Genomic DNA, 10,900 nt, shown 5'->3' with positions numbered 1-10,900 from the left:
TGACTTCCACTTTCCTCAAGTTATTGGTTTAGGTTTTTTTTTTAATCTATTTAACAAGGTTATTTAAAGGGCGAAGGCCCTCAGTGTGCCATGTAGCCAACAGGGCGCTCTGCCCACATCAACGCTACCACAGGAGGACCTGACGCCTTAACACTTTGATGGTTCTGCACCATACCCCACAGCGTTACTTTTTAAAAGACAAGACCAGTATTTATGGAGCCACCTCGAGTGCTCGCTGTGGTACTGAAGGCCGTGTAGCTGGTGGCACGGAGCACAAAGGCCTCGACCGCGGGCTGCGGGAGCGGCGATGGGAGGCCGCTGAGGGACAGGGCTTGCCACGGCGTCGTGCTGCGCCACATGCCCGGAGAGGCCCACGGCGACGGGCCCGCCTCGGGCCTCGGTGTGGGGACCCGACACCGCGGACTGCGGGGGCCGCTGAGGCGGGACGGCCCCTGTGGAAAGGCGACGGGCGAGGCGAGGGCCGGGGCCGGGGCCGGGGCCGGGGAGCGAGGGCAGGGCGGGCGGAGCCTGCCTCCCCGGCCGGCGGAGGGCGGGGAAGGACTGCGGCAGCGGCTCGCTTGAATCGCTCCGCGGCCCCGGCTCCTCCCAGGGGCCGGCGGGGCGGCTCCAGCGGGGGGCCGGGAGCCGCGGACGCATGTCCCCCCCGGTGACAGCATGGTGCGGCGTGAGCCCTCCTCCGCCACCGCCTCCCGCTGCCGGGGCTGCGCGGCGGCTGCCGCCGTCTCCCCGCAGGGATCCTCTCTCCCCGCTCCTCCTCTTTCTCCGTCTCCCTCTCCCCCCACCTTCACCCCCCGGCTGAGTTCATTCACTGGGATTGGTTTCAAATGACGCCATCGCTTTATTTTTACACCAATGACCTCATCCCAGCAGCTTGAAGTTTACTGACCAGCAAAACTCTTTTCTCTCGCCCGCTCCCCTCCTTGTGCCTGCCTGCTCTGCCCGTTTGTTTATAATCGTTTGGGTCCTTCTGGGAACCGAAGGCTTTAAAAAAAAAAAAAAAAAGCAACACAAAAAAACCCAACCCCAACCCAAAACTTCCTCCCCCTCCCGAGCTTTTTAGTGTGTCCCCCCTCCCCCCATCACTGTCCCCTTTTAATTTTCTCAGGCCATCTTGGGGGGGGGAGGGGGGAGAAGGAGAGGGAAAAAAGAAGCTCCAAATGTTTCCTTTTTCTCCTCTCCCCTCCCACCTTCACGCTTCCCGCTCTTAAAAAAGAGCCGAGTAAAGTTTTTTGTTTGTTGTTGTTTTTTTTTTTAAATTTCTGTTTTCTTTTTTTTCTTATTGAAGAAGAAGGAAAGAGAGGAGCTTTCCCAGCAGCTGGAAGGAGACAAAGTTGTTTCAGGCGGCGAGGCTGGTGGCAACAACTTTTATCCCTGCCGAGGGGACAGACAGACAGACAGACGGGGGGGTGAAACAGTAAGTGCCGGGAGGAGCACAGGGACCCCTCGCCCGGGGCCGCCCCGTGGAAACCAGCCCGGGAGGGGGGCGAGGGGCGCGGGGGGGGGCGCGGCGGGGCCGGACAGGGCTGGGCGGGGAGGAGGAGGAGGGAGGTGAGGGAGAGGCGGGCGGCGGGAGCCCTCCCTCCCGCCCTCCCTCCTCCCGCATGCCCTTCCCCGCCGCCCCCTCACCTCCGGAGGAGAGCGCCCGCAGCGGACAGGTCGCTGCCCCGGCCCGGGCAGGCTCCGGCCGCCTCTGCAGGTGGTAAGGAGCGGGGGCGAGAGGGAGAGGGGTACGGTACCGGCATCGGTGGGGAACGGGGGTGAGTGGGAGGGCGGTACGGTACCGGCACCGGCACCGGCACGGGCGGGCCGCCCCGCAGCAGGTAGGGGGAGCGCGGGGCGGCCGGCACCCTGCTGCCCGCGGCGGCTCCTGCCTCCTCCTCGTCCCTTCCTTCCTCACCTCCCGATATCCACCTGCCTCTCCTCGTAAAGGCAGGGGAGAGCGGGGGGAAAGCCGGGCGCCTTTTGTGCGGGGAAGGGGCGGCAGCTCGCCGCTGGAAGGGATGAACGAGAGACCGCTGACTTCTTCAGCGCGCCCCGAAACCGTCTGCAGGGGATGTTTGGGGAGGTCGCTGGTAAGCTTTGGCGTGCGCGTCGGCGTTTCTAAACTTAGTAAACAGTGCTGGCTCCGAATAGGCTCTCCCCTGCTTAAAATGGTCGAGGATGCTTTAAAGCCCCGAAGGGCTCACGAAGAAATGTTGAAGTTCTGCCTTCAGCTTGGAAAACGTTTAAATTGAGGCAGTTGACAAAATGGAGGGCTGCCGTGGAGCCCAGGAGTGAAGCAAATTGCAAATTGTTAACCTGGTATTGCGCTCGCGTAAACTCGTAACTCCGTGGCTGGCGCCAGGACGCGGCCTGACAGATACCCTCTCCTGACTTCGTTTTCCCCCCCCGCAGAAGCGGCGGGGATGAGGAGTGAGCACTCAGCAGTGCGTGCCCAGCAAGGTGTGTGGGATGTGCCTGTTGCAAAGCCTGACCAATGGTAGGGTTTTTCAGCGGCCAAAAAACGTTTGGTTAGATGTCAGATGGGAAGCTGGTTTTTTAGGAAAGAAAAGCCGGGAGAATTTACTTTCTTTTATTGTCGTTTCAGCCAGTTGAAACAGAAAATCAATCTCTCGGTTTTCCTTCGGGTGAAAGGTGTAGTCATAGCGAGCTGTATTGTCTGTCCTATGACTAACTTTTTTTTTTGTTCAAACATTCGGTGTATACCCTGCAGAAGAAATAGATCTGTGCTAGTTTTGAAAGCTAGAAGCAGATTGAACTGTTTCTCCTTGTAAGGATGTGTGTTGGGGTTCTTAAAAGAAAGAAACCCAACCGAAACCCCCAAATGATTTTGTAATCCTTGCTTTGAGATTTATGCTATTCCTGGCAGCATGTGGTTTGGTAGATACAGAGTTTACGAAGTCACAACTGACCAAACAGGAGTTGGTTTAGACTCTTGTGTTTTGAGGGGAGGTGGAAAAATAGTAAGTCTTAATTTCTTTTTATGGTGTTCATCCCACTGCCCCTTGGAGATTGAAGCATTCATCACAGTTGTTTATGTTGGTTGTCTGGGGGCTTCTATTTGAATGTGGAGCAAGTATGCAATGGGGGGTGTACACATATTTTTAGCTTTAATTTTTAATGACAAAAGACACAAAGAATAGTGATATTCAAAACTAAATCCTGCATTTACTGAGTATGCTTATTAATATTTTTAGGAAGGAATCTATAAAAAAAGTCTGAGGTGTAATAAATTCTGGTCATTATGCTTGTTTAATACAATAGTGCTTCAGTACATCTTAATACAGAATTTCAAAGTCTCTTTTTAAATGATCAAATAAATAAAAGCAGCAGAGAAGGTGCCAGTTCCTGTGCTAATTAGAGGTGGTAGCTGCAAAATGCTGTATGGTTTAATACAAGTGCAAAGGTCCAGAAAGTCCAACCAAGCATTTAAAAATGCAGTGTGTTGTATAAAGATACATAAATACATTCCTGCTCCAGTAGCTCTAGTTTTGTTAGCTACCTAAGCAGATATAATGGAACAAAATCACACCAGAAAAACTTCTATAGAAGAAAGTGAGCTCATTTTATCTTTGTTTCTGTAAAATGCATGTTCTTCTTTCAGTGAAGGCAACTAGCCTGGCAAGGATGTTTGCTTTTAGCTAGAAGAGCTTCAACTGTCCATAGGAACGGTATCGGCAGAAGCCGTGCAGGAATGTGTTAAATGGATTTTGCTAGGAGCTCTGTCTCCCAAGCCAGCCCCGGCTCCTCTGGGGTCCGCGCCAGCCCTCAGCCCGTGGGAGGAGTTGTGGTTCTATCTGCCATGTGCCTCTGCACCTTCCTGGGCAAAATGGCTCTGCCCTGGGAGTCCTGTGCCTCTGTATTCACAGCCAGCAGCTGGAGACAGGGTGAGTGAAGTCGTACGGAGTTACTAGAGACCAGATGGTCGGACAGGTCAGCCGCTCTTCTGCCTTTAAGATAAGTGATTCATGTAGGCCTTAAGAAGCCCTTGGAGGGCAAACTCAAGCTGTCTTCTAGACCTCCATAAGAAATGCCAAATAGGCAAATTAGCCGTTGGTTTCTGTTACTTGCGTTGGTCTTCAAGTGAGCTCTGCTCCAATGCGTCGTGCAGTAAGAGCTGTGTGCAGGGTGAGGGCCTTGCTCAGTCACCTGTCTTTTCAAAGTTCGACGCCTTAATGCCCAGACCTATTCAGGAATATTCACTGTTTTCAAAATACAAATTTTCTAAGAAATACAGTAAGCACAGTTGAAGCATTTTTTCCCTCAAGAAAAAGGAGGCAGGGTGATAGCTTTCACTTTATAGTATGTCTGTTGAATTTTCTAGGACTTTTCTTTTTCTTTTTTTTTTTTCATTCCTGTAAGAGCAGTCAGGAAAGCATCACGGATATTCTGCAAGTGCTGACAATCCTTAATAGCCAGATGGCGTAGAGTAGTTACTGTCAAAGGATGAGGTGTGGAGGGATTGGCACATCCCTTCCTTTTTCTTTTTCGCTTTTGTTTCACCCCTAGGAAGAAACGTGGGTTTGGTCTGCGAATCTGTCTCTGCAGATTTGTTGTTACGCTGATCAGTGATTTGATCAAATGACTAAATGTTTCTTGCAGTCTTGTAGTATTTTGTGTGTGGTTGTGTAATGGTATGTCCATGATTATTTAAGAAGAATTATCAAGAAGCTGTTTTTCTGGGTAATAGGGGAGTAGCCGTGTCCCTGATGTGTTGAATGGTATGTTCGCTTTCCCTACAGTTCCCTAGGGATCGCTTCCAGATTTAGTATAGTGACATGGAGGGTTTCTGTAGAATATTTTAAATATCAGTAACTACATATCATATCAGTATCGATAATATTTCTCTGATTTATTTGGTGTCCCCCTTCATAAATGAAGAGTAATACGTCATTCTTTAGGGCTGTTGATTGCATATGTGGCCTCTACTTTCTGCATGAATCAAAAGCTATAGGTGATGGGTGGCCTGGTGACGTGTATCAGGATGTCAGCCTGGACTAAAGCCAGCAATTAACTGAAGACCTGGAGTCATTTGCGTGAAGGTGAAGTGAACACTGTAACTTCAGGCTATTTCCTAGTTGTTACTTGGGGGACCCTATCCTCAGGGTTTTCTTTATCACTAGCATAATAGTATCACCACCTTGATACCAAAGCTACCTAAGATGAAACTGGCTCTGGAGCAAGGCTAGAGGCTGAGATGCCCCATGCTACTGCAGTGTTGCTGCCGTCCGAGGACGGCCGTGGGAACGGGGAAGTTCGTATCGCCACTTCTCTCCTTTGCCGGACCTGATCTTTAGATTGGTATTAGCTTGGTAGCTCCAAATAAGAAATCTCCATTATAGTTACTCTGTAATTCCCATAACACCTAAAGGAAGACAAAAATACACATTAATGGTAAAGTTTGGCATCTTAACTTCTGGATTTGCATAGTTTTAATCTGAGCAGTTCTCGGTTTGCTTATGGATAGGGCCTGTTGGCAGCTATCGTGGTCTCCAGTGGAGATGATGCTGGCCACCAGTGAATTACTATTCCTCAGCGATCAAAGAAAATCTGCGTCTAGGGCATGTGTATGGAGGATGAGAGGGAAGATGGGAGTGAGTTCAAGGCCTTGTGTTTCCTTTTGCTGCGCTATGTGGTCTGCTGCCGAGCCAAGACTGACCTACTCGGAGTTGGCTCTGGGAAGGCTGGCAGCTTTCCATGTTGTGTCCCTACAAAATGCTCCAGCAGCTGAAGAAAAAACCCCAAATTAATAATTGGACAGGCTAGGAAAGAGGGGAAAGAGTGTTGCCTCAGTGACGGGAGGTTTGCTGTGGGGCTGCAAAATGATCTCTTCTGCCATGGACCTTCCCGAGGTCCCGTGCTGACGCTTTTCTGCGCTTGCACTGTCCGAGGCTGTAACGTTTGTGTTGCGTGAATATATGAAAGGAACTGCTGAAACAAGGTCCTTCTTTGAGAAGGACCTTTGAGAAGGTCCTTTGGAAGGACCTTGAGTCCTTCCTCTCAAAGAGGAATCCTTTGAGTTCTCTCTGCCCTTTCTTGGTCACGATATGAGCCATACATTGCCAGTAACTTGTACAGCTTCTCTTTAGTGTGTTCTTGGAACTAATTTTGCGCTGTGTAGAACAAGTTTTCATCCTGTTTCTCAGAAACTAGGATGAGTTCCTTGCACGGACCTCCTCAGGTAAATTGGCGCTCTCATTTGCGCTCTCAGCTTAAGTTATAAACTTAATTTATAAATTTGCGCTCTCAGCTTAAGTTATAAACTTCTGTCAGTTGTTTAGCAAATTAAGATACACAAGTGGAGATAGGAAGAGGCTTTCATTAGTTGAAAATAAATGTAATTTTTTTCTTCTGTAGGATCTTTTTACATGCTATCCAGAGTGATAGTCTGCTAAAATAGTATGAAAACTTTTCTTCATAGAATCATAACTGTGTTCCATTACTTTAGTTTGGCAGAAAACTATTGACACACGGTTTCTAATATTGAGACTAAAACAGTGTTACCTGTTTTCATTGTGCTTCACTTGATTTTGCTTTACTATACTAATCTATGAATTGAGCATGTTTGTTGACTAAATGATAGATCAGTGGCTTGTACAAATACTCTTTTTAGACATCCTTGCCGGCTTGTCTAATGTTTTTTGTATTACTGAAGGCATTGTGGGAGGCAAAAAGATGGGTCTGAGTGTGTAATGTAGCAACACTGGAATGAGAACTTTACAGAGAGCGTAAAACGAGGAGGACAACAGAGACTAATTGTATGAAATTCCTTTTATGCACACGTTCTTGAGTTTGAATAACTAGTATGTATTCAGCCTACTGGATTAGAAGGCTTTGGCTCTGCATGTGTAGCATAGATGTTGCTCTCAAAATAGGAAAGCAACTCTTCCTCCCCCCACACTATTACGAATAAAATTGATCCGGTACAGTGTTTTGCTCCTCCTGAATCCCTAGTAAAGCATGTTTAAAGGCTGAATAATTCATAATATTAGGGATATAAACACCACACTTCTAATAGCCTGAGTGTCGTTTTTGCTTCTTGATTGCTAGGTGTAAGAATCATTCACCCCAGACTTTAAAGACTCAAATTCCATGTCAGGACTTGGGTTTCCACTTGCAAGATGGTGCTTGCAGGGGAGTGACTTTCTTGGTAGTGTGTATTTCACTAAGTTTATGCAGTCCCTTAAGTGTGGAAGCCATCTATCTTCTAAACACCATCTTCCAAATACATGCAAAGAGTCTGAACTACACTTCAGAGGGCTTCTCTCAGCATGCCATCACACTACTGAAACAAGCCTTAATTTCAAGGGTGGGTTGTAAGCACCAAGAACATTTGCCTAAAGAACAGGCATGAGATTACTTTTCACTCATTGTATTAATGCTATCTGGAATAAGTATAGCACCTATGATCTGTTCAGTTCCCACAAGTATTTTGTTACAGGTGGGAACCTGCTTAAGGTGTGGGATTTCATACCTTTTTTCTTTAAAAATTATGCTTGGGACTCAGTGTTCTCTCTTGCTTTCCAGCTCTGCTGTCCCTGACAGTTTCATGGGACTCTGTTTGAACTCTGGAAAACTGGGAGGGAAGAGAGCTGGAGGGGGAAGAAACTTTGTGTTACGTGTCTCTCTTCTAACCCCATCATACTCAGAAGTGCCTTTCTAAAGTAAGAGGATTTAGGTAGAGGCCTCTTAGTAGGAACACTTGGGGAGCAAACAGAATAAACTTCATCTTGGTTTCAACAAAGATTTATAAAGCTTTGCCAGTTTCTAAGCAAGGACAAAGAATATTCCAGCGAAAAAGTAGAGCAGTAATCTTAGTGCATTGGGCTGGCATGTTGTTAGGTCCAAATAAGTCTGAAAGCATGCACTAGATTGAATCCAGATTAGCAGAAGGCAAATGGTGTCACCACTTTAGTAGGGCTGTCTCTGCCTGTCTCAAGACCCTGGCTGCAAGGCCCGTGCGCTCCAAACTGAGGGATAGGCTGTGAAAATCTCTCTTCCCATGGTCTTTTTGGAGTTCTGCATTGATGTCAAGTCTCTTCTCGTAGCAACAGGACCCAGTACCTTCTTCCCCTTTCTCCCAGGCTACTCCCATGTCATTTCCATTTCCTAAAAGCTCTCAAGCTTTACACAGCGAGTGCTCTGAGGCCTTACTGAAGGGAGGTAATCAGCAATGACTGGTATGGTCAACAGGACTGGTTCATAGTCCTGTATCTTGGGAAGACACAGCAGCTGATGGCAAACGGGCACCGTCCTTATGAGATCTGGTAAACTTCATGCTCTCCTAGCCAGTAGGAGACTTATTTAGGGTATATCTAGACAAACTAAGAAAGCTGCTTGGACTTGTACTTTCCTCTGCTACCTTGTTTGCTTCTCACTATCTCCCTTTTTTGTTTTGCTTTGGTTTGGTTTTTCTTGCATGTAACTTTTCATCTGAATATATATGACGATATATTTTTCCTGGTTAGTGGAGTGAGCGCTCTTGTCCAGATGGTGAAAATCCCTGACTTCTCATGGTTGACACGTTGTGAGCATGCTGTCGGCTTCTCAGTCCTCCGTTCTGCTTGTTAGGTGATCCATGTTTGGATACCAACCAGTTGACAAAGCTTGTTTCCTCAGTGTGGCTCACTTTGCCTGTCTGCTGTGATTTCCAGATGGACCTATTTGAAGATGCCTGAAAAAAGTCTGTTTATCTAGCCCAGACACGATTGTACGAGTAGCCCATTTGTAGCCTATTTCCTCTCAAAATATCACTGAAAGAAAGTTAACCCCTTCAAGCATAAAATGGATGAAAAAGAATAGTAATTCAAGTGCAAATCTCCAACATACTAGTCAGGACAGCAAAAGAAAGTGTCCAAATACTAACTAATACTGTGATTGCACATCTTCCCAAGATACTCTTTCCATGAAGAGACCCACATCTTTCTGCCCCCTCAAATTTACAGGACTCGAATCTTTTCCTCCAGCTGAGCTTTGCATGACTTGCCAACTCTCCTGCAGGTGTGACCTGTTCTGGAACGAGGAAACGTGTACTGTCTCTTCCCCTGCTGCCTCATGTATGGTTAAACCTATAGAAAACTGTGGAGGAAGCTCAGGCATGCTGTTCCTCTGACAGCCTTCTGCAAATACAAGCTATTAATGACCATTGCCTTTCATGGGCAAAAACAGTACTGGCAATTCCTTTGTGCACTTTATTTAATGGAGTAACAAGCAAGCACATTAGCTATTTTTATTGAAACGCCCAGACATAAGCCAGTATGGCAAAGTGGCTATGAAATGTCTGCATAGCTAAGTGAAAATACAGCTGCTGTTTAAGACTAAATCTTTTTCTTTTAGTTACAGGATTTTGAGAGGGTTCAACCAATGGTCTTCTAATCTTTCTAATTGAGCTGTGGTGAGGATTTTCAAGATTTTGCATTAAAATAGGAAGAATGTGCTTTTCAGTCGCTGACTTTGTCTACTGTTTCAGTCGACAATAAGGAGGTAATGCAATAGGGGAGCTGGGTGGGTGGGAAAGGGGGACTGATTCAGGTTAAAGGTTCAGGTCTTGTCCTTTCAGGAAGCTTCGGGACTATCTGTTCTTACATGCTGCTTAGTGGCAGGCACACAAAAAAAGCTGAGTACAGTGACACTGTTAGCAAATGCTAGCTTAGAGAGACGCAGTGTTTGTTTTAGGAATTTTTAAAGGCAGCCAAGTCCTTCGATGGTGGTTTTTCCTCTTTTTTTTTTTCTTTTCTTCCCCCTTTTCCTTGAAGAGGCTGTCTACTTTGGCAGAAAAATGGCTTTCATGGCTTGATGAATAATAATAATAAAAAAAAAATTCAAGACAGTGTTGATGATTTAAGTCTTTGAATATTTCAAAGTCAAGAATTTATGTTATGGATTAACTTGGGAGGGATGTTGAGCATTTAATTTTTTTTGTGTGTACGTGCTCAGCAAATAGTTATACCTCAGTATTGACATGCATGGTCTCCAGTTCAATTTTGGTTTAAAAAAAAAAAACAAAACCAAAACTTTAAGCATATGATAGGTGTTAGAGGTCCTAAGGAAAAATAAAACAAACCACTTTAATATTATGCTTTCCCTGACCTGGAACCTGCCTGATACTGGAGTAGATATCTGGTAGTACCACATTTTTATATATCTTTGCTTAACTAAATTATAAAGTACACTTACAAATACCTTCTTGTTATATCCACCAAAGTAAGGCATTTCAAAGGAGTGCTTAATATTTGGCCCAGCTGGTGATACTGCTTTTCAGTACAGTCAAGCATTATTCTTACTTAGCTATTTATCACTTATTTACCTGTTTTTTCTGTTTATGTTGGCAAAGTGAGAATCTGCGAGCGTAACTTCCTCCTTGAAAGGTCTCTCCCTTTCAGATGTCAATTGTTATATATCAAAGCACAGCTGGAGAAGTCTACCTATTGGTAGAAACTAGCATTACTTTTTTTGCACAGGTGGAGTGGGACGGGTGTCAAGTATATCAGCTGCTTTGGGACATGATGAAGGTAAAGTAATTAAACCACCAACATATAACCACATCTTTCAGCTTCTCCACCAGGAGTAAAATAGGCTTTCTTGAATTCATAATTCTGTAGAATTAGTTCTGATTTATGTTTAAATGGCTAACTTGAAATGCAATACTATCTTCTAGTGTTTGTGGACAGAGCTGTGACCCTTCTGCTTTTACTCAAAATGCAGTTAAATTGCACTATAGTGGAAAAATATTCAGGCTTATCACCTTCTGGAGCTGAAGTTTCAAATGGTACTCCCAGTTTCAAAAGCTATGTGGTATTAGGGTCAACTTTTGTCATCGTGAAAATACTTGAAAAGGGAGACGTGCATAAGTAACCGAACTAGAGAGAAAGAAGAAATA

The 10,900-nt window shown here is 45.9% G+C and overlaps 1 protein-coding gene across 12 annotated transcripts in view; it reads left to right on the top strand.

The window, feature by feature from the left end:
- Positions 1 to 913: 913 nt before the first annotated feature.
- Positions 914 to 10,900, top strand: part of DUSP16 (dual specificity phosphatase 16) — a 71,122-nt gene continuing 61,135 nt past the window's right edge. For 4 of the 12 annotated variants that reach the window (XM_072876771.1, XM_072876734.1, XM_072876742.1 and 1 more), the window contains exon 1: positions 1,618 to 1,720. The gene's annotated coding sequence lies outside the window, so the exon portion shown is untranslated. Of the gene's footprint in view, positions 1,436 to 1,617; positions 1,721 to 2,075; positions 2,094 to 10,483; positions 10,533 to 10,900 lie in introns of those variants that run through there. The other 8 variants (XM_072876799.1, XM_072876816.1, XM_072876724.1 and 5 more) reach the window with 6 other exon arrangements.

Source organism: Ciconia boyciana, chromosome 1 (genome assembly GCF_034638445.1).
Source record: "Ciconia boyciana chromosome 1, ASM3463844v1, whole genome shotgun sequence".
NCBI classification, from domain to species: domain Eukaryota; kingdom Metazoa; phylum Chordata; class Aves; order Ciconiiformes; family Ciconiidae; genus Ciconia; species Ciconia boyciana.
The sequence above is the reverse complement of the archived record's forward strand: the minus strand, read 5'-3'. Positions and strand labels throughout refer to the sequence as shown.